The following is a 26417-nucleotide window of genomic DNA, read 5'->3' as shown; positions in this document are numbered from 1 at the left end:
GCTGGCCATCAGGCAGCCATGGTAAGTTACATCAAAGCAAAGAGTGAGTATACTTTAGGTACGATGTCAGCATTCATAAGAGTGGCTGCGGAGTGAGCCGGAAGGAGAACAAAAGAGGCTGTAGCTCCAGCAGTTCTTCCTGGCAGGCTTTAGGAGGTTCATTTTAGGGAAGGTGCAATTCTGCCTCAAGTCAGTTTTGGTGCCCCAGGCTTGGGAAGTGAGACAAGGCGGAGGCTGGGGGTGGTGAACCTCTTCCTTTTCACAGCACTTGCCCTGTGAGGGCCGTCCTTTAATTCTAGAAGACAGAAAGAAAATATATGCTTCAGAGAAGCTTATTTTAGGGCTTAGTATGTGACTAAGGTGACAATTGTACAACTGTGATGGTTCATTTTATGAGTCAACTTCACTGGGCCGTGGGGTACCTACATATTCGGTCAAACACTATTCTGGGTGTGTCTGTGTGGGTGTTTTGGAATTAACATTTGACTCATAAGACTGAGTAAAGCAGATTGCTCTTTCTAATGTGGGTGGGCCATATCCAATCAGTTGAAGGCACCAATAGAGCAAAAAGGCTAAGCCCTCCTTGAGTAAGAGAGAATTCTTTCTGCCTGACCCCCTTTTGAACTGAGACACCAGCTTTTGCCAGCCTTCAGACTCAAAGTGAAACATCAGCCCTTCCTGGGTCTCAAGCCTTCTAACCTTCAGACTGGAACTTTACCATTGGCTCTCCTGGGTCCCCAGGTGCTGACTGCAGATCTTGGGACTTCTGGGCCTCCACTATCATGTGAGCCAATTCCTTATAATAAATCTCTTTATCTATCTATCTATCTATCTATCTATCTATCTATCTATCTAACTCTATATATCTATACCCTGTTGCTTCTGTTTCTTTGGAGAACCCTGACTAATATAATATACCTCCAATGAGGTAGGTGGTAAGTAGCAAATGATGAGGCAGAAGTGAGTTTACTATGGAAGTTTGGGGGAGGGGCCCTGGGGCCCTGGCAGAGAGGCGACTCAAGAAACAGGAGACAAAAACACAGAAGCAGCTACACTCTTCTTACAATGTATGAGTGCAACTTCTCAGGCTGCTGTGACCTATCAGGGCAGGAAGGCTGATGCGGAAGTGGTGAATGGAAGGAACTGGAGAGTGAAGGCAATTTGGGAGCATAAATGGGGAGGCCCAGGCTAGGGTCCGAGCAAGGGTTTTGAGCAGTCACAGGACAGGATGAAGTGTGGGGGGTGAGGAATATTAGAGAGATGTAAAGGGGCAGACCGGGTGAAAGAGAGCCATTCTGAGAGGATGAGAGAAGAGCACACACAGAGAACACCTCTAAGACTCTGACCTTTGCCTCATCCAGCCTTGCTTGCTCCCCTCCTAGAGAGGAAGGCAGCTGCCATTTTATTCTATCAAAACTTACCTTATTGTAACTCAATCCAGCAAACACTGGCTTATTCATTTGCTCAACAAATAGTTATTGAATGTTAACTGTATCAGTCACTGTTGTAAAGTACTGGAGATACAGCAATAAACTAAAGAGATAAAATTCCCTGCCCTCCTGGGGTTTTCATTCTTATGCTATGTCACGGCTCTGGGCGATACATTATAGACAAATACGCATCTCCCCTCCTGTCCCTCAGATCATGGTCCTGCTCTACTCAAAGCCAGAATTCTGCACAAACAAGACATCCCTGATCTGAAGGAGCTTCTAGTCCAATAGTGTGACACATGCACAATTAACGATAACTGCATAGTATGACACATGGAACAGGTTTGAGGGAATGAGACTCAGTCCCTCCGAATGTTATTTGACCTACTTTGAGATCATGCCCTTAAAATGTGACTATCGAGTGCCTCAGAGATTACAAACTGCATCTGACATCTACTATCTCACTTCATGCTCTGAACAATCCTTTAAGTTAGATAAAATAGGTATTATTATTTGAAAGTTTGAGAAAATGAACGTTTAAATGTTAATGGTCCTGATTTTATGAGGAAGTCTGTATTTCCCTTTCCATCAGGCCAGACCCCTTGTCCTGCCTTTCCTAACCCTCCCGCTGGCAGGAGAAGTGAAGTATTGGGTGCAAAGCCCTGGGCAAGCCAGGGGCAGTGAGCTGGTTCTGAGGTGTTGCGGATCACGACTCACCAGGTGGGTGGGTGCAAAGGGTAGTATGATGTGGTGGGTGCTGGGGTGGTATTTTGTGCTGCAATTGGCCATGCGTGCCCAATTTATGTATTGTGCAACGTGAGGGAGGAGTGTTATACGGTATTAAAAATTTCTAGGGAACATACACCGTCCACCTCCAGACAACCTTTACTGGGCAAAGATGTACAGACGGCTCTTTGCCCGTCAGGCAGATCCCACAGAGGGGAGGCTGAACAGTGGGAATGGAAGGCAGCCTGAGAGAAAGGGGCAGTCCTGTTTTGGAAAGCTTTCCTTGCCTTTCCCAAAATATGGGGACAGGAGGACCAGCTCTCCCAGGATGCTCCCAGGAAGGACCCAAGGAATTGCTGTGGCCCAAAGTCAAGGAGACTGTAGAACAAAGACTCCGATTTTCCTCTAGCAACATGTGTTTAGAAGGTTTGCCAGACCCTTTCATCCTTTCCATCTCCTGAGATCTGAGTGACACAGGTACTGATATCCCCACATTATTGGTGAGGAACTTGAAACTGAGAGCTTGAGTGATTTATGGAGATTATAAATGAGTTGCAAGTGGAGTGGACCTTTGAATTCAAGTACGTTTGGCATTTAAACCACAAGTTTCCTCTTCTATGCTATAATTTGTTTTCCCCATGAATAAAAAGTGAGGAAGAATTGGTGATTAAATTAAATATTATAACTAGTTATGTATGTGTATAAATTTAATTATTTAACAAGCCCACATAGGCTTTACTCATAGTACTGTTTTTATTTTTCTCCATTAATTGCGGCTTCTAGAGTGTTAGACTCTCAACCTTACTGTTTATCTGGAAATTCTCAAAAACATGGATGCGCGTGTGTGTGTGTGTGTGTGTGTGTGTGTTTAGAGAGGGGTATCAGCTTTGATATTCAATCAGAACTTCTAGGAGAAAATTTCCAGGTTGTTCTGATGGGCAGTCAGCTTTAGAAGCTACAATTAGGTCCCATACTTAGGCAGAGTCTAGCTCTGATGGTGTATGGCTCGACTAAGTCTCCCTAAATGGTGTCCAAACAGTGACCATGCTTGCATATACTCGTAACTTAGCAAGCCCCATACATGGTTGACATACATGGAACAGTCTACTCGTAGTAGGTAGAATTCTAAGATAACCCCAGCAACCCATACCTGGTATATTCCTCTCCCCTTGAGTGCGGGCTGGACCTGTGAAGATGATGAGATAGTCACTCCCTTGACTGGTTACATGGTATGGTAAAGATTAATGGATTTTACAGTTGTGATTAAGATCCCCAGTCAGTTGATTCTAAGTTCATCAAGAGAAGGATTATCGTGGATGGACCTGACCTAATTATAGGAGTCATTTAAAATGGAGTCTAGAAATCAGGATCAGAAAAAGCAAGAGATGCTTTTCTATTAACTGTGAAAAAAGGAACTTCCATGTTGTGGAGCAGGCCACATGGTAGAGAAGGGTGGAGCCTCTAGGAGTTGAAGGCCTCAGTTCTAGAATCTCAAGGAACTGAATTCTTCCAGTTAACGTGGAAGAGGACTCTGAGCCCCGAATGAGATCTGCAGCTCCTGTTGACACCTTGATTCTAGCCTGGTGACACCCTGAGCAGAAGACCCACCTCACCAATGCTTGACCCCTGACCCTACAGAAACTGTGAGATAACAACTTTGTGTGGTTTTAAGCCTCTAAGTCTGTGGTAATTTCTTTTGCAGCAACAAAGAATACTAATACAAATATCAAAGTCCAAATAAAGATTTTGAAGTATGTGGGTTTTATCAATTTAAAAATTATAATGCATTTTAACATAATATTTCTCATAGACACATCATGGGTTAGAGGTGAGTGGAGATTTGATTGCAAGTATGTCTGACACTGAAGTTGGTTTGCTTGTTTTTTGTTTTTTTCACTACATGGTTCTTTTTCACCTAAAATACATAAAAAGGAAAGCACTGATATAGTTCCAAGATTTTTGCAAACCTGTACCCCTTAGAAATCACTACCCATTTCCCCCCTCTACAACTCCTGTGATCACAAATCTGTTTTCTATCTCTATGGATTTGCCTAATGTGGACACTTCATATTCATGGAATTATACAATACAAGGCCTTTTGTGTCTGGCTTCTTTCACTGAGCATAATGGTTTCAAGATTCATGTGTTACATAATAAGCAAAATGTGTCATATCCATGCAGTGGATATTATTCAGCCACAACAAAGAATGAAATATATTTTTGCTTTATAGATTTTGGTTTTCTATTGTTAGGTATATAATGTTTAAAATTATGTCATCTTGATGGATTGATGTTTTTGTTATTTTAAAGTGTGCTTCTTTGTCTGTAGGAATGACTTTTGTCTTAAAGTCTATTTTGTCTGATATTAGCATTGCCACACAAACTCTCTTCTGGTTGCTATTTGTATGTAATATCTTTCTTCATATTTTTACTTTTAACCTATTTCCATCTTTGAATCTAACGTCTGTCACTTGTAGACAGCATATAGTTGGATCATGCTTTATAAAATCTATTCTGATCTTTTTTTTTATTGGAGTGTTTAATCTATTTGCATTTAATGTAATTACCAATAAGGTAAGATTGATGTCTGCCATTTTTCTATTTGTTTTCTATATATCATGTCTTTTTTGTTCCCAGTTTTTCCATCAATGATGTCTGTGTTAAATATTTTCTGGTAAGGCATCTTAATCCCCTTGTTGTTTCTTTTACTATATTTTTAGTTATTTTCCTAATGGTTGCCATGAGGATTACAACTAACATCATAATTTATCACAATTTAGTTTGTATGAATACCAACTTAATTTCAACAGTATACAAAATCTTTATTCCTAGCTACATTTCTGGCCCTCTCCTTTGTCATATTATTGTCATACAAATGATATCTTTATATATTATTTCTCTAATAACAGCTATAATTATTTCCTTATGCAGTTTTCTTTTAAATCTTATAGAAGAAAAGAGTTACAAACAGAAAATAAACTTATACTGTTTTTTTTATATTTATCTATGTAGTTACCCTTACCAGTGCTCTCCATTTTTTCATGTGGATTTGTTTTACTGTCTAGTGTCCTCTTTTTTTTTGTCATAAAGGATTCTCTTTAGTATTTCTTGTAGGACATGTCAGCTAGTGACAAATTCTGCTTTGTTCATTTGGGAATGTTTTAGTTTTTCCTTTATTTCTGAAGGAATATCTTCCTGGATATAGAATTATTGCTTGGTAAGTCTCCCCCCCCCCCAGCACTTTGAATATGTTATCTCACTTCCTTCTGGCCTCCATGGTATTTTATTTAAAAAATCAGATGTACATCTAAATGGTGATTCCTTATACATGATGCATCACTTCACTCTTACTGCTTTCAAGATTTTCTCAAGGTGTTTCAAAAATTTCATTGCAGTATATCTAGGTGTGGATCCCTTTGAGTTTTATCCTATTTGTGGGATTGAGCTTCTAGGATGCATGGGTTAATGTTTTTCATCATATTTGGGGAGTTTGGGCCATTATTTCTTCAAATATTTTTTTCTGCTCCTTTCTCTCTCCTACTAGACTCCCATTTTGCATATGTTGATACCCTTTTCAGTGTGCGACTAAGTATCTGAGACTGCTCATTTTCCTCCCTTCTTTTTTCTTTCTGTTCTTCAGACTGGATAATCTCAATCATCAAGTCCACTGATGCTTTCTTCTGCCAATTCAAATATGATATTGATCCCCTTTTAGTGAATTTTTTATTTCAATTATTGCACTTTTCAACTGCAGAATTTCTATTTGTGCTTTCAAAGTAGAAATATCTCTTTATTGATATTTTCTGTATGGTGAGACCATCATTCTCATACTTTTCTTTAGTTCTTTTGATGTGGTGTCCTTTAGTTTTTTGAATATATTTAAAATATCTGATTTAAAGTCTTTGTCTGCTAAGTCTAACATCTGGACTTCCTCAGGGACAGTTTCTCTTGATATTTTTTCTTTTGCGTGTTTCACAACTTTGTTGAAAAATAGACGTTTAAAAATAATACAACATTGCAACTCTGGAAATCAGACCCAGAATTCGTTGTTGTTTGTCTACTTAGTGACCCTCTTGAACTGATTTTTAAAATTTGTTTTATTTTTCATGTTTAGCCACTGGCAGCCTCTGTTCAGTTAGCTTAGTAGAAACTTAATGATTAGGAAGAGATTTTCTTAAATACCTGGAACCAGTAAGTCTCCCAGCCTTTGCTGAAGGGCTTTGCATGTATATTGGGATCCATCTTCAACACTCAGGTTAGAGGTCTACAACTCTACATTAGTCTTTGCATCTTACTTCCAGAGAGCCTCAGGATTAGCCAGACATGTGAGTTTAGGGCCTTCTCAGCTCTTATCTAGAGATGTGAACAGCTCTATACATGCACACGAATTTCCAGATATCCAGAAAAATGTCAGCATTTTTAAAGCTGCAATGAACATTTCACTTCCAAGATTTTTAAGTTTTTTTGTTTACCTTCTGAAAATGTGTCCCAATTATTATCACTACCTCAGGTAACTGCAATGTTATACAATTGCTGTTGATTGTTTTTGACAAACACAAGGCTTTTCACCCTAAGTGAGCTCTGAGTCAGGTCCAACAAAGATAATCCTTCAAGTGGGGGTTTTCAGGAAACTGGCAGACTGGTAAAATAATGACAGTTCACTGGGACCCCTTCAGTGGCTGCTAGGCTGCTGGTTTTTACTCTAATTGTGGGGTTGTTGGTTTTCAAGTTTACATCAGCACTGAGGAGAGTGGGATGGGAATAGGACAAGTTATCATACCACAAAGCTTCTTTTTCTTATGGAGATTCAGCTGTTTTCTTTTTCTTTTCTTTTCTTTTCTTCTTTCTTTCTTTCTTTCTTTCTTTCTTTCTTTCTTTTTTTTTAGGAAACACTCTTTATTCCAAGCCTTTGGTTAATTTCCAGAGTTTTGAAAAATTTGATTCTGACAATTTTTTGCTGGTATTGTTTTTGCTTTATGATGGAGCAGAGTTTTGGAGGCCTCACTCTATCTTTCCCATTGATATCATCTTCTCCAACTCATGTTTATCCTTCAACAGTTTTCTCAAGAGTCCATACTTCCTCTTTTTGGAAAGTGCACCTGTCTCATTTTAGGCTTATGGCAAGAACTAAATAGGGTAATACACCTGGAACACAAAAAGTTCAAAATAAGGGAAAATTGAAATTGAATATATACTGCCATAGTTCTTTTGTTTATATGCATATGAACAATATGTAGTATATATATGCAAATACATATGCATGTGTGCGTGTGTGTGTGTGTGTGTGTGTGTGTGTGTATAAAATCAGCCTAGTATTCTGGCAGAAGTGCTTGGCTTTGCTCAACATTTGTGCTCCTCTTACATGGTGTAGAGTTATCAACTGCAAATGATTTCCCAGCCATGGATTATATTTTTAGCTCCCCACCCCTTATATCAAGGAGGGATTATGTAATTGGTTTTCACCAATGATTGTATGCAGTGTATTGATGCTGAGTCAAGGGCATTAAGAAACAGTGTGCCTCTCTTTGCCCTTCTCTGTTTGATGTCAAAGAGCATGGTGACCTTGGGGGCCATGTGTTAAAGACAGTGGAACTATAATGTGGAATGAGTCTGGGACCCTGGATTATTTTCCTGAAAAAGCTCCCATTCTGGGGTTTTTCGAGTGAGAAATAAACTGTTATATTTTATCAACTAATGCCTTTTGGGGTTCTTTTGTTATAGCAAATAGAATTTCCTTAATACAAGAGGCAGTCCTACAAAAACACTGGTCTTACAGGATAAGGCTGACAACTGGGTCAATATAATATCCTATATGTCGTAACAACATTCTTAGAAAAATTATTTCACCTAATCACGTGTATTCGAGGATCACAGAGTGAGGGTCTCCACTGTATATATGGGCATACCTAGACATGTTTTTCTGGGTTTGTGAAATTAGCTGGTGAAGCTTTCTTTGGACAGAGGAAAGGACTGATAGCTGTTAGGCTGAAGTTGATGACTTGCCCCCCAAGGAGTAGACCTTCCCAAGAATAAATGGCCAGCCTTTAACTTCCTAGATAATATGTTGGATGGAGGAAGAATGGGCTCCTTTTATTTAGGTCCAGAAAAGCTTCCCCAGGCCAAGGTCACACTCTTAAAAGAGATTATGTCGGGATGGAAATATTTGGCTAGAAGACTGATGTCAATTTTAACATCTGGAGTGTCATTCTAGGAGTCCGGAGTGACAGAAAGTTGAGGAAATGCCATAAAATGGAAGCAGAGGACACTGGCAGTGATCTGGGACACACGTGAGACATACTCCAGGGACCCCTTGAATCAGAAAACGGACAAGGGAATCTCGAGATGTTGCCAGTGAGGGTTATGTAAAGGACAGGTCTTTTGTTGCTTTATTGTGACATACATTTTTGATTGAGCCATCAGGCTTTTGAAACCCGAGGAAATGTGGCCTACACACATATGCCATGATGCGCTGGGTTATACAGCTTATAATGGAGGTAGGAAAAGATACTGTGATTCGTGTCTGTCCTTTGCTCATTCTCTTTTATTGTCTGAAGTCTACTTTTTTTTCCTAATTGTATGACCACTGGGACTAGAAATCCACTATGGATAGAGTTCTGAGAAATCCAGGGGAATGTTGTAATAAGAAAGTGTTCCCTATTGATCTTCTCCCCTCCCAGTAAGCTCTGTATTTGGATTGCTTTGGGCGTGGGGGGGAATGGGGCGAGGGCAAACATCCAGTAACTTACATTTTCAGGAGCTTTGTGGTTTATACTCAGGAACTCAGTGAACTGATAATGATGGCAAGCAGAGGTTAAATCTCCATTTCATCATCAAACTGGGAAGAATAAAGGATTTGTATTCAGTCACACAATGTGGAATGAGGGCAGCTCTTAAAATGATTGCTTAAGGTGCTTTTTTCACACAGCGGCTGTTTGGCTGGATGTGACAAAGTCTGCTCAAAAAGAAACTTTTGACTAGATATATAATAAATGAGAAATGCCCTTGGGAAAAGGGAAACACCTGTTCCCCCCCACCCTTCAGTTCAATTCCTACCCAGTAATTACTTAGGAATACTTAGTGGCAGTCGTGGAGAGTACTGCACCCCCATCCCCTGGCCCCCACCCCAACACAAGTCCCTTTGGCATTTTCAAATTAAGAATTTGGGTGTTTTGGGTTTTGTTTTTGTTTTCTGCTTTGGCAACCGGTTTGCTTTTATACCGCCTCCACGGGGCCATAGGAATACCAGTCCTCAAACGTACACAAACCCAAATCTGAAAAGCCCGATGTGGGAATGATCCATAGAAACAAGAGAATGCCTTTGCTTTTGACCATACATGGACCTTGGCACTGCAGCGAGGGGACTCTGCCCGGGCTGTTCCACAGCGTCTGCCCTGTGCCCTCGGCGGGCAGGCAGCTGTGCTCTCTTTAGCGTGGATGCTTCCGGAGAGTGACCGCTCAGAAACCTCAGATGCTTTCCCTTCCCAACAGAAGGGCCCCGCCTCAGGACTGTAGCCAGAGCCGACATGACTGGAAGGGAGACGTTTGCTGAACACCCTCTCCCCTTAAATCCATTCTCCTCCTCACCCTAGCTTTGCAAGAACCTTTTTTTTTTTTTATTGCTGCCTCCCACGAAAGTTGAAAAAATGCTTCTTTTCCACTTAATTTACTTTCCAATTCCTTACTCATACTTGGCTTCCATCTTTATTTTACTTCTGCGCGACTTGAAGGTAGTATTATTTAATAGTCATATATACACCTTCCCACACGGGGGCTACATCCTTGTTACATTACAAGCCCGCCGCTCCCCATTTTATTCCTCGAAATCCAGAGGCAAACCCCCCACAGAAGGTGCTAGATAATTAGCTTGGCTACCGTTTGCTGCAGAAAGCCTTTTGGGTTGGCTCCGGCCACAGCGCCCCGGCTCCCGGCCCTCGGGCTGGCTGCAGCCAGACCCCGGCTCCCTCCCCACAAGCTCTTAATTGTTTATTAATGAAGCTTTGGCCAAACAAATCTACACATTGTCTAAACCCTCCGCCCCGGAGTGCATTCCAGCCCGCCCACGAACCTGGACTGTGGGGCTGCTCTCCGAGGAGTCTCATTCCTTCCCTGGCAGCGTTGGTTAGGATTCAAACTTTTTTTTCTTTTTCCTTTTTTTTTAACTTTTATTGGCAGCACCGGCTCCGTATGAGATTGTTTCGGAGCGCCTAAAAATGGCAGCACAGGTGTTCCGGCTCAAAGCTGAGCTCGCATCCCCTTGCCCCGCATCCGTCCTGAGAACGGTGTCCCTTTCTGCTCCAGGCTGGGCTCGAGGCCTAGCAGACAGGAAAGCCCGGTGGCAACGCCTCCCCAGACGCCCCGTGACGGAGCAAGGCAGCAGGGAGAAGCCAACAGTTGCTGCCTGGTATGCGAACATCCTTTAATGAGTGCCCAGAATTCATCTGTAAATGCACATTGTTAATTTAGGGCCTGCTATTCATTAATTAGGGGTTTAGTGGCAAGTGCCATGGAGCTATCTGCAATGTTTAAGGTTACGTCAAGCCCTAGTAAACGGCTTGCTGATAACAAGCTGCATCCATCTTCATTACTCGGCCACTCCTGTCTGACTTTGCGCAGCATCTTCGAGGGCTATGCCTCTTGGAACTGAAGAATTAAACTTTTATCCAAACCAGATTCTGCTCTTTCACCTCTTCTGATTCCTTGAGTACTTCTCATTTATTTTGCCTAAATGACATCTGATTACCTAACATGGAGTGGAGCAAGGTCTTAACCTAAAACAGCCTGCAGACCTCAGTTCTCAGCTGGAGAATTCCAGTGGGTTAACGCTAAGGAAATCCTTACATTTCCATTTCATCTGATACTGGGCTCCATGTAAAAGAAATAGTTTCTGATTTTTCTTCTCATAAAGTTGCAGTTCCAATAGAATTTTTTTAAAGCCAGAGAAATACAGGAAATTAATTTTAAACCTGGAGAATAAATGTCCCTATTGGTTCAAGTTTACTTTCGCAGTGTTTCTTTCCCTGAAAATATGTATCATTTGAGGCGATCGTGGTGCCAAATGAAATAATTCCAACCGTCTAAAGAGCCCCGCATGTCAAGCCTCAGCTGTACAAACGTGGTCATGTTGGAGGGACATGCTCGGTCACCAGACAGGTTCCAAAACCTGGCCTCCTCTCCCGTTTCTAGGCCCACGGTGGAAGCAGGCAGCTTGAGAGGACCATTAGGGAGATGCTGCTCTTGGAGGAAAACTATATGCGTACGAGTTTGTTCATCCTTCAGACGCTAGGTTCGGGAACTTGCATAAAAACTAACTTCCACTGACAGATGGTCTCTATAAGTAGTTGATTCTGAGAAGGGAGAGAGCTACCTGGCATGGCTGTTTAACACATTAGGGTGCTTGCAGGGAGAGCCTACTGCTCCCCTGAACCATGGTTCAATTTTAAGCATCACTGGCCGGGATGGGTTATTGTAACTATGTGGAGAAGGGCACTTGAGAGCCGATGCTCAGTGTGTGTGAGGGAGAGGGGAGGAGGAGGAGGAGAATGATGGCCCAAGGGAGGGTATCTGAAAACCTTTGCACCACTGAGCTGGTACACTTATCATGGGGTGACAGTCTATACCGCAGGCCTGCGGTGCGTTGCTGTTGGTGGTGCATGCTGCCAACTGGCTTAGAAAATGCAGATCCCCCTCTCAGATAGAGCAGGAGGCAGGATGTCAGCTGACTGACATCCCGCACAATAGGGCTTCCCAAGCTCTGGATGCTGGAGTGTGGCTCCTAGCCGGATCTGCCAGGTGGGGGGTAGCTCTTCCCAGGGAAGGCCCTTCTATCCCCTCTTTCACCACGATCCTCCCCGGGGGGGGGGGGGGGGGGGTGGCGCTAGCATTGGGCCGGAGGGCCCCCCCACCCCTTTCTCCACTGCCATCTTGTCTTTAATTTGGTAATTAAGTTCCACAACACAAAGATTTAAAAAAAAAATTGAGCTGTGTTTGTGAATCATCATCTTGTCCTGAATCTTACTAAACACAACATAGAAAATGTCCTAGAGACTATGGTGAGAAAAAAACCCAACAAAGCCAACAAAAGGCTTGGTTTATAACATTTAGGCATGAAGTTATCTACATTATACACAATTGAAAGAGACAATCTTAGGCTGAGGATTTCTTAAATTTACCATAATGATGCGCTGGACACTTGAAGTAAGAGCCCTTTGAAGCTGACGTGCTGCGGGAGCAAGCACGCTCTTTCTTCGGAAAAGAGAAAGCCAGTATATCGTGGTGGCAGAAGGAACAATGGAGCCAATGAAACAGAGGTCAGAGCTGAAGGTTTCTGCTAGAAGCAAGCTATATACAGGTATTTTAATTTTGTTATTCAGACCGAAAGTCTGCTCTGGGGCCTGGAGCACTGCATGCAGACCGCTGGTAAGAAAAGCACTCAATTGTTCAATTTTTATTATTCAATATTGTATTAAAAATTTTTTAGGCTCTCCGGGTCAAGGCAACTTTTAAAAGGTTAAAAGCTATTCAGAAGGGTTACCATATCCATAAAAGCAAATGAGATTAAGCCTAAAGACTGATGGAGGAAAAACAATAATGTAGATAAACTGCCACCGCCTCAAAAATGTTTTGACTTTTACCAGAGAAAGAGAATTCAGAGATTCTCGGATTGGTTGTCATATCAAAGAAAGGGTCGTTAAATTTGAGGCAATTATTTTTCTGCTTTTTATTGTTTGGTGCATTTTAGGCCCGGTTCCACCTTTGTTCGGTTACATTCTTTATAATGGTTTGGGAAATGTAATTGCTTCGCTCCGACTTCCATCTGTCAACTATTGACCTTGCTCGTTGGGCATCTGTAACATCAGACACTATCGTCATGGAAAGAATTATGATGTTTCAATCACATGTATTGCAAAGTTAACAAATCCATAACATGGTCTGGACCACATGGAAGAATTTAGAAAATGTGTTTCAGAGACCTCAGGGAAAAGCCACTAGGCTATCCCCGTTAATGGCGATCTCCATCCCTTGCCACTCATTGTGGAAGTTATCATATTACAACAGAAGAGCAAGATTTGAACCTCGAGCTTGAAGGGAAGTACTTCAAATCAAAAATGTGGGGTTCAGCAAGGGAGACCAAAACCACTATATGCTCCCAATGCGAAGTTCTGCATTCATCCCATGATCGAGCTGGTGGCAAGTTTGCAATGTCTGCTTATCCCGAGTCTCCTTAGTTTCTTCTGAAGTACATGGGGATTGGCTTTGGTCTGGTTTTTGTTGCTGATCTCCAAAAACCACATCTGCCAGAGGGTGGGACTCACAGAGGTGCTAGATCAGTCGAAGACGCGATTGCAGCAATCAGGGTTGGCTGGTATTTACTCGAAAGTCTAAGCATATAGGACAGCAAATTTCTTGACATTAAAGTGAGAAGTGAGTTGATATAAAAATTTAATTTCATCTGCTATGGAAACTGGGTCTGGCCTGACAAAATTAAAATGGATAGAAATAATATTCTGGACACTTAAATTTTATTTTCACTGTCCCATGTCTGAACAAATAAGCATTCCAAGTAAGTAAGAGGAGCTAGAATTTCCATTTCACGAGAAATATTCCCTGACAAAGAGTTTTTGTGCTACATATCTTTCACTTTTATAAACTCTAAAAGGAGAACGGTTGTTGTGGACGTGAAAGTAATCGGGTTTCTTGAATCACAAAATGGCAAAGCAAAGCTGGTGCATCGGAGAAGAGCTACAAAAGCATGCATCAGTCCGGCCCTGCCTGTGGAAAACCTCTTCTATGGAAACAACAATTTACAGATGAATAAATTAAGGGGTGATTATTCATATTGTAAAAGAGTCTTTAAGGATTCCCCTAGGATTCTTTTAAAGGCTTGGCTCCACTAGTTCATGTAAGTGTTTGTGTGCAGATCGTTAACTATCTGACAGGCAGGCCGGAAATGCAGGTAGAGAACCAGTGGGGGAAGGGAGAGAATGTTCAGGAGGCAGAGGAATTCAGCGGACACCCTTGAGGCTTGTCAAGGCTCAAGATGAACGTTGATGAAAAAATAATGGAAGATATTTATTTCCAACTTATGCTTTATATACCAGGGCCCGCGCAGGCAGACTGCTTGGGTTCAAATGCCAGCTCCACCACCTATTTAGCTGTGTGACTTTGGATAAGTTACACAACCTCTCTGAATACCAACCCTCTAGGGCTGTGTAAGTATTACATGAGTTAATATATATAAAGCACTTAGCATTGTGGCATGCAGTAAATGCTATATACATGTTTCTAAGATGATTCTGGAATAAGATATTACAGAGTATCAGGTATTCTTCAAAGCAGGGATTATTAGTGTGATTTAACAAAAGCAAAATATTCCTTCCCTAGCCCCCAAAAGAAAGAAAACAAAATAAAACAAAGGAACATTGAGGAACGAATGATGCTGGCTTTTTGGGTTTCCCAAGGAAGTCAATCCGAAATTTAAACTTCTTTGAAATTATTTTCCTAATTTCAGTTTTCCTAGGGGTTTGGCAAAACTTCCAAGATTGAGTTGCATGTAGAGACAATCAGCAACCTAGGGTCTGTTGACTTTTCCATGTTAAAAGGCTTTGAGTTATCTATTATTGTATTTGTCATTTTAAGAACCGTAGTCAACAAGTTGAAGTGTAACTTTCTCATTTGTGGGAAAGAAAATGTTTGCTTGTTAGGACTTTGTTCGGTTTGCACAAAAATGAACTCCATGTATCCTACCCAGTGCATCTGTGCATATGGAGCTGTGGGCTTGGAATAGACATTCATTGATTCTTTCCAAAGGAACAACCAGCAACAAAGTGTCCTGATCTGCCCTTCTAGTCTCATCAAATGATTAACAGATTGCCAAAACGGAAGTATCAGAAGTGGTATGTGTGGGTGCAGACAGCATGGCCCTAGGAATCTCAGAGTCAGGTAGATGTGAACAAGGGTACAGGTTCATTGTCATTGAGGTGGCCCGTTGGGGGGTCTTGGCAGTTGATGATTGGCTTTACCATGTCAGTTTTGACATGGCACATGAGAAAGCCCAGACTACTTTAAGGGCCGGTCATGACACTATTATTAAATTATAAAGTTATTTAACCAAAATTCTTTTTGGTGTATCCCCAAAACTCTTCTGTTCAGGACAGGCCTCCCTGACTGACTAACCCTCTGACCGTATCAGAAGACCTACTGCTTTCTCACATTCTATTCTGTATCCCAGTTGGATACAGGCTGAATAAAAATATGCTTTCTGGTCCTCACACTTAGTTTATATGAGTGAATGCTGATGGAAATGGGTAAGTAAATAGTTTTTAAGTGCAGGAGATCAAATTACTTCCTTTACAACTTGAAGTTCTTGACAGCTCTGGAAATATTAGGCTTTTTCTTTTTTTACATGTTAAAGTGGGTTGATCTTTACCTAGCCTTACAGCAGATTGCCAGATTGTCAGCTTTCGATATATTATTTTTTGAAAACAAAAATGAAGTGAGTTGATTCATTTGGGGGAAAGATTTCTCAAGCTCCAAAAACTTAAAACCATGGAAATCTGTAAATGCCTTTTGAGTTCTGTAGAATAAGGGACAGAACTTTGCTTCTGTAGGAACTAGTTTAGTTGTTTTTATTTTTTTTAAATATGGAATGTTTCATGAATTTGCATGTCATCCTTGTGCAGGGACCATGCTAGTCTTCTCTATGGCATTCTGATTTTAGCGCATGCGCTGCCAAAGAGAGCAGTAGTTGCTTTTAGTTAAACAATTGTCTCTTACTGGGCATTTCCTGTGTGTCCGATAACATATATGTACATATATATATATATATATGTATATGTGTGCGTGCGTGCGTGTGTGTGTGTGTGTGTGTATGTAATGGTTCAAATATTCAAACTTGTATAGACAGGAAGTGGATGAAAAGCACTGCCCTTTACTGATCTCTAAAGATTTCCAAAGTTAATGACTTTAATTGCTTCACTTTTTAGCTCTTCTGGTATTTAACCATCATATTTCTAAAGGATACATTGTATTCTTGATTTTCTTAAGACTTCAGGTGGTATCTATGGCTTTCCAGATGAAAGATGCAAAAGTTCCTACACTTATACTTTACTTTCTCCCTCTCCCCTATTCTCCTCTAAGTTCAGGGTTTTTGTTGTTTATTGTTTTCATTTTCCTATTGGTTATCTTTGATACTTGACATTATACTTAACCTATGTTTTTCAATCACAGCCTCACACTGGCTCTATTTTCCCCATACTAGGTGAGACAAGGACATCAGTGTGCCTATACTTTCTTTTCTTCCTCCCTGCTGACTTGTGTCAGCTAAAATATTATATTTTACATTTTTTTAGTTTAAAGCAATTTGTATGCAAACATTATTTTAATAATTTATGCTTATATATTGTGCCATTACATTTCCTTCTGTATCCAGTGTCTTTCAAACATTGTCTATAGTTTGATTTAAAAATAAGAACATCTGAAATAATCAACATATAAACATTATGAATATTACTCTTTCTATAACCACGTAGTATGGTTAGACACATGGAGAAAGCAGTGTAATCCCACATAGTCCCAAACACCAAAGTCAAAGATGGACATAGAAATAATATAATTAATATTATACATTATTTATTATTAATATACATTGAATAAATATAATGCAATTAAATATTAATATGTTAAATATATATCAAAATAATACTCAAAATAATGTCATGTTTTAGTTTGCTTCATATTTTACCATGACTTTCTTTTACATTTATTTTCATATGCACACTACCATCCTCAACCCATCTCCAGGTTTTTTTGTTTTTTGTTTTTGTTTTTTGTTTTCCATAAAGTCCTCTGGTTTCCTTCTAATTTCTAATCATTACTTTTTGGGCGTACTATTCATTCCGAGATTTCTCTCATTGTACCGCTAGATTAGATTAAACTGTTTCTCAGACTCCTTTTCTTCTTCTTTCTTAGATTATTTTTTCATATTACTGGAGTACATCCACATAATATTTTCTTTAAAAAAGGTGGATGGGGGTGCCTGGGTGGCTCAGTTGGTGAAACATCTGACTCTTGGTTTTGGCTCAGGTCATGATCTCAGGGTCATGAGACTGAGCTCTGTGTCAAGCTCCCTCCTCAGTGTGGAGCCTGCTTAAGATTCTCCCTCTCTCTCTCCCCCTTTGCCACTGCCCCTGCTCACATGTGCTCTCTCTCTTTCTTTCTAAAATACATAAATAAATAAAATCTTTTTAAAAATAATAAAAAAAGGTAGATGTGAAGTAGACTATTTGGGTTCTTAATATTTAAAATGCCTTTATTCTTCACTTAAATGTTATTTATAATTGCACTTTATAAGGTATTCTAGGTTTAAATTTGCTTTATGGGCTTTTAGGTCTGGTGTGGTTGTTAAGGCTTTGATGTCGATCTGATGGTCATTTCTTTTTTTTTTTTTTTTTTAAGATTTTATTTATTTATTCGACAGAGATAGAGACAGCCAGCGAGAGAGGGAACACAAGCAGGGGGAGTGGGAGAGGAAGAAGCAGGCTCACAGCGGAGGAGCCCGATGTGGGGCTCGATCCCACAACGCCGGGATCACGCCCGGAGTCGAAGGCAGCCGCTTAACCGCTGTGCCACCCAGGCGCTCCTGATGGTCATTTCTTTTTGAGCACTTTTTATTTCTCTTTTTTTGAAATCTTTTAGAATTTTTCTCTTCAAACTTAGTTCTGAAATTTTACAAGTATGCATCTAATGCATTTTTGTCCACTTGCCATTTGGTGGGTCTGCCAACTGTTGATTTGATATTTTCCCAGCTCCAGAAAATTTTCTTCATCTATTTTCTTTTGTTATTTCTTTGATTATTTCAACTCCTTCATTGTATATGTTGTCTTCTTCTAAACCACCTTTTAGATACACATAAGACCTTCTGAATATGTGCTTTATGTCAGTGCTTTTCAAGTTTTAATGCATGTGAATTACCTGCAGGTTTTTTCAAAATAAAGAATCTGGGTCACTAAGTCTTAAGTGAGGCCTGTGACTTTGCATTTCTGTCTTTCTTTTTTTTTTTTAAAGATTTTATTTATTTATTCGACAGAGAGAGACAGCCAGCGAGAGAGGGAACACAAGCAGGGGGAGTGGGAGAGGAAGAAGCAGGCTCATAGCAGAGGAGCCTGATGTGGGGCTCGATCCTGGAACGCTGGGATCACGCCCTGAGCCGAAGGCAGACGCTTAACCGCTGTGCCACCCAGGCGCCCCGACTTTGCATTTCTAATGAGACAGATGATGTTGATCCTGCTGTTATGTAAACCACATTTTGAACACTGAGGCTTTATATTTCTCAAAATAACTTTTTGTGCATCTTTTCTTTTTTTTTTTTCCCTTTCCGTTATGGAATGTTTTATTAATTCCTCCCAAATTAAATTTCAGTCTTTACTTCTGTCTGCTATGATTCAGCTTGTAGTTTAATTCATTTTTATGTAATTATATATATATTTTTAATTTTCGAGAAAGCATAGCAGCCTCTTTTTATATTACAAATACAATATATTCCTGATATTTTAAAGGTAATAATTAGAACATTTTATTGTTCTCTTTTATTCCTTCCACTACCACTGTCTCTTCTGTGATCATTTTTGGTTTATTTACCTTTGTCTTTCTTTTTCTTCCACTTCATTTCTCTTAAATATCTGGAAATCCTTGGTTCATCACTAATTTGGGGACGTAAAGGACTATATTATAAATATATTATATTTACATTTATAATAGCTGGACCTCATATCTTTTGAGGTCGAATGAACCATTTTACCCAAAAGGCCAGTGTTCTGAATGAGGGGACTGCCTTACGCTGTGTCGAAAGGGTGAACCCTACTGACAAATGGCTTTTTCTTTTAGTACATTAACAGGCATGGGGTATCACCACTGCCAAATAAGCCAACTGTTCCATATACAGAAGAAGAAGAGGGCCTCCCTAGCACAACTGTTCTGAAAATGGTCTTCCCATTAACAAAACTTGATTACTACCCTAAGCAATTTGTTCAATCTGTACCTGTTTGGAGCCTCTCCAGAGATATTTTAAAGAAAATGAACCCCACCTCCACTATGCCTCTTTTTTTATGTGTGCATTTTGGGTTGTGATTTACTCTTCTAGAGTTTATCCAACAATAAAATCCAAACTACTTCCTAGCTTCCGAGACTTTGTCAGACTTTCTGGCCGGCTAATGTCCCCTTTCTCCTCCTTTTCTGGGGCTTGTTTCAAGTGCTGTCAGGGATTATTTATTTTTATACATGAATTGTCATTTCAATGGGAATTTAGCATGGAAAGGAGGCACTATAGGTCCTGTCCATCCTACCGAATGAAGAGACTGTACGGCTGTCTTAGAACTGTGCTAAATGCTTGTCTGAACCTGGCTCACGCTCATGTGGCTGTTCACAAACAGGCAGACCTAACCGTAAATAGGTAAATTCCCATACAAGTTCCCCAGACCTTGCTAATTATTCTTCATGGATCAAGTAGGATTTAATAGTGTTAAGGGCTTTGGATGACTTTAAATTGTTCCCTAAGCCTCTTGGCAGTCCCATGTGTGTACAGAATAGCATGAGCACAAAAGCAAGTAACTAGAGAGAAGTACCTAACCTAAAGAGGCTAGGATAAAAATTAAAGTTAAAAAAGAACTTGAACTAGCCTACAATTTACTTTGGGGTGTTACATATTTTTATGTTAGTTGAGCTTGACCAACTTTACCTTGGATTTGCCAAGAAAATAATTGATGTAATCACAGAGCCAAGAATGATAACATGTGAAGATCTGTGAAGGATTGGCAGGACCCCAGATCACTGGGAAAAAGCCAATGGAATACCTATTTTTAAAAGGCAATAAAAAGTTGTTTGAGAATTAATGACCTTTAATAGAGTGAAAAAGCAGTGCATACTGATTACCTTGACCCAAATAAGTTTTAGACACTCTTACATAGTAATGGCAGTAATGAGTAGAGGAAATATATATTCATCTATTACATCAACATAACATTAAGTATCCAAAACTGGATAAGTGTTTTTAATGTAAAAATCTTAGATTTTTATTTATTTTATTTGTTTCTATCATTTTGTTAGGATTAACTCCATATCTTGTCAAGCAAGATAATTGAAGACATCTTGATTTGGGCCACGTTTTTCTATTTTTGCATAGATATGCATTGTCATGTAAATGTTCCTAGTAGCACAGAAGTATGATGTTAAATCGAAAATACTAATAGAACCTTTATTCCGATGCCAAATCCTTCCTTGATAACATATGTAAGGTATATGTTAAAATTTTGCATATATGACTGAAACCTGATGGTGGCTGCCTTACTCTAGAATTTAAAATTAAATTCAAGATGATTTCAATAACTGAAGTCATTATTTTGAAATAAAACCAAATAAAACGGAGTAAGTGCTGAGATAGGTTGTTTTAATTAAGAAGGAAAAAAGAATCCCCACATTTTTGAAGTAAGGGATAACTATTAGGCAATAATTGGGTAGCAGAAAAAGATTAGGAGTTCTCAGAGTCCCCAGGCAGTATTACCCACTGACTATAACTTGATGAGATCTTTCACACCTCTGGCCTTTGTCTATAATGCTTCCACTGCTGGGATCTATTTCTTTCCCCTCTTTATCTTGTAAATTTTCCACTGGTCCTTCCCGTCTGAAGACTGCAAAGTCTTTCTGGCTATACATTTTGAGTTAGTTTCTCTGTCCTCTGTGTTCCCTTGATATTTTGGACATTGAGATACAGGCAACATTTGTTGAGTGCCTACTACCTACCAGGCACTGCATCAGGAAATAAGAATTGTATCACAGGAGCATGACCTCAGTACGATTACCTTTCTGTAACCAGTTAAGGAAGCTGAGGCCCTGAGAAGACACATGAATTGCCCAAGTTTACACAACTAGCAGGTAGCAAATAGATTTCTAAACTATATAATTATTTGTTTATATCAGTGGACAAGGCAGAAGTATCTTCTTTACCCCTCGGTCTCAGTAGCTGCACGCTGCCTGGCACATAGTCAAAATGTAACCAATACATGACGGAATAAATACTGTAGTGGACTTGCATTAAAGGCAAGCTGGATCCGGGCTTAAGGAATTTACCTTTCTCATCCCTTAGAAGTAAGCATTTGATAGATACTCGTTAACATTCCTACCTCCACGCTTTATGCTAATTTTGGTTTAGGTAGAAACATTATAATGAGTAGTGATGAAAATACGGACAGTAAAAAAAAAATAAGGGAACGAGGTGTGCTTGACGTAGAAGTACAATGCTAACGGTTTTGTTCTAATGCCTCAGACAATATTAAGAATGGATCAGTTCATTTTTTCATTTGATATTTATTTATATTTACTGTGTATAAGTCATTATGGAAATAATAAAGTATATAGACACAGTCCCTGTCTTCAGCATAAGACAGGCGTATAAGAGCCATGTAGCCATAATGACAATCCAAGAAAGTGTGTGCTGGTGCTCCAGAGTCAGAAGATGATGTGCCAAGTGACCAAGGGAGGGTCTCTAAAGAGTTGATATGCAAGCCAGGCCTTAGACAGGGTCTGTTTAGATGGGAGAGGTGCTCAATGTTTGCTGAATGTTGAGCGGCATTTTGAAGGTTGAAGTTTAGGGGAAAAGAGTATTCACTCATCCATTCATTCACCCAACACATATTTGAATGCACGTTAGATCCCAGACACTCTCCCCAGCCCTGGGATAGTGACTGTTCTCCCAGATACGGATCTTTCTTCAAATACATCCTCATCGTGTTAGATTCTTTTTTTATATATAATAATTTTTTATTATGTTATGTTAGTCACCATACAGTACATCATTAGTTTTTGATGTAATGTTCCATGATTCATTATTTGCGTATAACACCCAGTGCACCATGCAATACGTGCCCTCCTTAATACCCATCACTGGCCTATCCCATTCCCCCACCCCCCTCCCCTCTGAAGCCCGCAGTTTGTTTCCCAGAGTCCATAGTCTCTCATGGTTCATTCCCCCTTCTGTTTACCCCCCCTTCATTCTTCCCTTTCTTCTCCTACCGATCTTCCTGCTATTTCTTATGTTCCATAAACGAGTGAAACCATATGATGATTGTCTTTCTCTGCTTGACTTATTTCACTTAGCATTATCTCCTCCAGTGCCATCTATGTTGCTGCAAATGTTGAGAACTCGTTCTTTCTGATAGCTGAGTAATATTCCATTGTATATGTGGACCAGAGCTTCTTAATCCAGTCATCTGTTGAAGGGCATCTCGGTTCCTTCCGCAATTTAGCTACTGTGGACAATGCTGCTATGAACATTGGGTGCATATGGCCCTTCTCTTCACTACATCTGTATCTTTGGGGTAAATACCCAGTAGTGCAATGGCTGGATTATAGGGTAGCTCAATTTTTAACTTTTTAAGGGACCTCCACACTGTTAGATTCTTAAATAATAATCAAATTTCAGGATTGGGAAGGATCTTTAAAGGTCATCCACCTAGCTTTTGGTTCTAACTTCTAGAATAGTGGTAGCTACCAGAGAATTAATATAAATGCTGGATTTTAAGCATGTATTCATTCCTCACTCCATTCTCAGAAAATTTACCAAAACAGCCATAAGAGAAAACCACAAGTATGACCTACTGCTCCCTTTCACATGCTTCCAGCTCCATGGCTCACCACTGTACGTGAGGAATGAAAGCTGCAACAAAAGATCAGCTGTACTTTAAGAAATAAATTGACAGTTAGTCTAGATAAATCTTTCTTATTGATATTAGATACTAGCTACTAGTACAGCAGGATCTGGGTAAATAAGTTTAAAAAGAATTATCTGTCACATTGAGAGAATTTGAAATATTAAAAAGTACACATTACTTAGCCCAAGATGATATTAAGACAATCATAAGAATATCATCCATTAGTTCTAGTCATTCCCTTACTGAGTTTGAGAATGGCTGGCTACATTTGAGAGGGTCTCACTGCACCGTAGACATTTCGAGAGAGGGTTAGTGGCTCTGAAAGAAGTGGGATAGAAAGTCCCTGTTAGTTCTGAGGCTCTAAGAGGCTCACAAAATTTGGCAAGAATCAAAATGTACATTCACTTGACCAATCTCTGCCTCTAGCCACAATCCTTGATGGTGCTCTGGGAATGAACACTCTAAAGTAATTTCTTTTTACCATCAACATTTGTAAGAGAAAGAGAAAAAGTCTTAGACGCCTCAAAACAAGACTTACCTAACAAAAATTATTTTGTAGAAATAAGTGTTCACTTCTTGACTGAAAACCTGCCACATTTCACATTAGCCTAATACGTCTTTAAAGCGATGAAGTACTCGACAATTGAAAAATGATTAACAAGTAGGAAAATGCATATTGAAACGCTCATCTGTGGAGGGTCTCATAAGGGGAGGGGTGGGTATATGAAGACCCAGGTTGCGATGTCTGTCTTGCCTTTCAGAATAATTGTATCAATTATTCTGCAGAAAATTGTTGAGGAAAAGCACCGAAAGGAAGTGTCCAATTGACTTCATTTCTCTTTTCCTTTGTTATAGACCTGCACAACGAATCTTCTAGTTACTCTCTTCATTTTGCGGCCGTTTCCTCTCTCCTTTTGCCAGGAGAGCTGGTTCCGAGTGCCAGCGTGGCCCAGGGCTTCCCTCTCCACCTGCACACCTAGGAAGATATTCCTTTTCCTTACTCCAGCATCCGGAAAAGAGAAGCTCATTGCTTATGCTGCAATTTTGATAACCTAACTGGCAGAACAGTTATTCAAATTTTAAGCTTCTGAATGCAGCAAGATCAACCTGGCCTATCCACATAAATAATTTTGACACGATAAGTATGCGAGAGCGATGATAACCGATAAGTGAAGCAATTACCTTGCTTTTTTGGATTATATTAAATGAAGATTCTGATAGAGTAATGAAAAGAGACAAAGCAGACAAAAAGTCGGCTGCAGAGCTTTTGGGCACTGTGTTATCTCTATTATACCATATTGAAATAGAGAAGCTATCGCCAATCATGCATTTCTATGTAACTTCTGGCTTCTAACAGTGAACAATGAATAAATTGTCACAAGACAGTAACTGATAAATTGGCATTGGCAGTGCTTTTTAAAAAGCATAAATAAACTCACTAGTCACCTTTTTCTTTCTCAAAGCAGTTTTTAGGGGACTCCGGCAGAGGGAAGGCAGTGCAACCTAGGTTCCCTTCTGGTCCCTGTCTCTACCCCAGGCCCTTTGCTGCCCCTCTTCTTTGTTTGGTACTCAGTTTTAAGGAATCAGGACTGTGTTGCGGCATTACCACCCAATATCACCAACCTGTGGTCCTTTTGACCTGGGGTGTGGCTTGACCGGGTGGGGTTCACGGCAACACTAAGTTAGTTTGCAAAGTTTACTTTGGGTAATGCATGTTTTGCAAAGAAGAGTGAGTATCAAATATGGACAATTAATTCCACGAGCTCTGGGTTCCAGCAGAATGGAAGTTCTTTAACAGCCCAGAAACACTTAAATGATGGCCCCATCTTGTATTCGCAGATTGTTCAGAAGCAATATCCCCTTGGTGGAGGGACTAGAAATAGGCACTTCCACCACTAGAAACCACCTAAATTAGAGAGGGCCTTAGGTGTGAGTGAATGAAGTTTTCTAATGTGAATCACTCCAGCAGTTTGCAGGTTTCAGGATGACTTGTATATTTATTTGTATTTTCTTTTGAGGTGGCCTGTGGTATAATGGGGTACGGTTTAGGAATGAATAGAATTCAGTTGCTTTTACCATTACAGCATGGGCCACCTAAGCTAGTTATAGTGATACACCACCCGGCATGGTGTAGAGGCAGGGGCTTGAATGTGGAGGGAGAAGGACAGGGTTCAAGTCCCAAAGTCACCCCTTACTTATGGTGTGGCATTGGGCAAGCCAGTGTTACTTCGTGTGTCTCATCAGTGAAATGGGAGTCACAGGATTTAAAAGGAGTGCACGTTAGCAAAAGTGCTTTGTGAATGATCGGGCCCAGTGCAAATGCTCATGCTAACCCGCTTGGTGGATACCTTCAAGTTTCCGGGAAAGGACCAGTTTCCGGCTTTCTCAAGGCCAATGGCTTATAAAGGCAGGGTCTGCTGACTGATTCCATGAAACAGAGAGTGTGGGAATAAGCATCATTAGTCTCCTGCTCTCACAAGCAGGATCATTTATTTCCTCTCTTGTTAAAAATGCAAAAGCAAACCATTCACATGGCCACTTTTCAAAATGAAAGGGCCAATAAAGTTATTAAAAGCAAATCACATTTGATTAAATTATTATCATTATGGTGTTTAAAATAACATTTGTTCTGTTTATCAAACTCTGGTCTTACTGCACTAGTAAAGAATTTGCCTTTAAAGACCAGAAAAGCAAGAAAATGGAAAGGAAGGCCAGTGTCCTCACCAAAGACTGGATCCCTGGATCATTTTTCACGAGTTCTTTACAAGCCCGCGCTGCTAGAGCTCAGCCTTCCAGACCAGTCATACAAGTTAACGACGGTGGGGTTGGGAGAATCAAAGAATGTGGGGGGAGAGATGGCAGGAGGAGAAAAGGAAATGTTGACATTGCCAACCCCAAAGCAAGGTCTGCTTTCACATTTGCTTGGCCGCTCTTTCACTTTTATGCCACATTCAGCTAGCTGACTTCACATAACTATTTGTTACTCATCCCGGTCTTCTCAAATGTAGAATTTCTTCCCTACAATAAAAAAGGTGGGTTGTTGGTGTCACTTGAAACAAAGGCAAAGCATATTTGTCAGTTTGTACATGGCCTACCAACCTGATCCCTCCACATTAGAAATCAGCAATTACAAAGTATATTGCAATGAGCTTTACCACGATTGGTCATAACTGGAAAGGCCGGGCTTGGTCAGATGTGGCCCAGCTATGTGCCTCACGGCACAGCGCTGGTTATGATGACTGGTCAAGAACAGCAGCCAGGAGCTCCAAAATTACTCCCCCTGCCAAATTACTGCCATCAGAACAGCCCCCATGCCTCTTCCAGAACTCCTGCCACCCAATAACTAAAACTCCATGTACCCATTCTGATTGGTCAGTACCTATGTCCTACTGGTTGTTAAGTATTAGAATATTGTGGATATCTACTTTGTATTACAAAGTTAAGGAGACAGAATAGAGAGCTGTATTTCAGCCCATGGAAATGAACTTACGTCTGCAGTCCTTACAAGAAATCAAGGTAAGCCTAATAGAATTCGAGCAGGCAAACTTAGGCACATATAATA

The 26417-nt window shown here is 40.2% G+C and overlaps 1 long non-coding RNA gene and 1 other non-coding gene across 3 annotated transcripts; both read right to left on the bottom strand.

Annotated features, from left to right (window-relative positions):
• Positions 1–112: 112 nt before the first annotated feature.
• Positions 113–10925, bottom strand: LOC103662933. 2 transcript variants are annotated; one of them, XR_005833990.1, is made up of 3 exons: positions 10222–10925; positions 8903–8991; positions 113–295 (listed from the first exon to the last, which is right to left on the bottom strand). It is a non-coding gene; the product is annotated as an uncharacterized LOC103662933 (long non-coding RNA). The 2 variants fall into 2 exon arrangements; XR_568601.2 differs by lacking the exon at positions 113–295 and adding an exon at positions 5142–7301.
• A 4865-nt stretch (positions 10926–15790) lies between these two features.
• On the bottom strand, positions 15791–15895 carry LOC121102171. Its single transcript, XR_005834259.1, has one exon. It is a non-coding gene; the product is annotated as a U6 spliceosomal RNA (small nuclear RNA).
• Positions 15896–26417: the final 10522 nt, after the last annotated feature.

This window comes from Ursus maritimus, unplaced genomic scaffold (genome assembly GCF_017311325.1).
Source record: "Ursus maritimus isolate PB19 unplaced genomic scaffold, ASM1731132v1 scaffold_12, whole genome shotgun sequence".
NCBI classification, from domain to species: Eukaryota; Metazoa; Chordata; class Mammalia; order Carnivora; family Ursidae; genus Ursus; species Ursus maritimus.
Note: the sequence above shows the minus strand (reverse complement) of the source record. Positions and strands in the feature narration are given on the sequence as shown.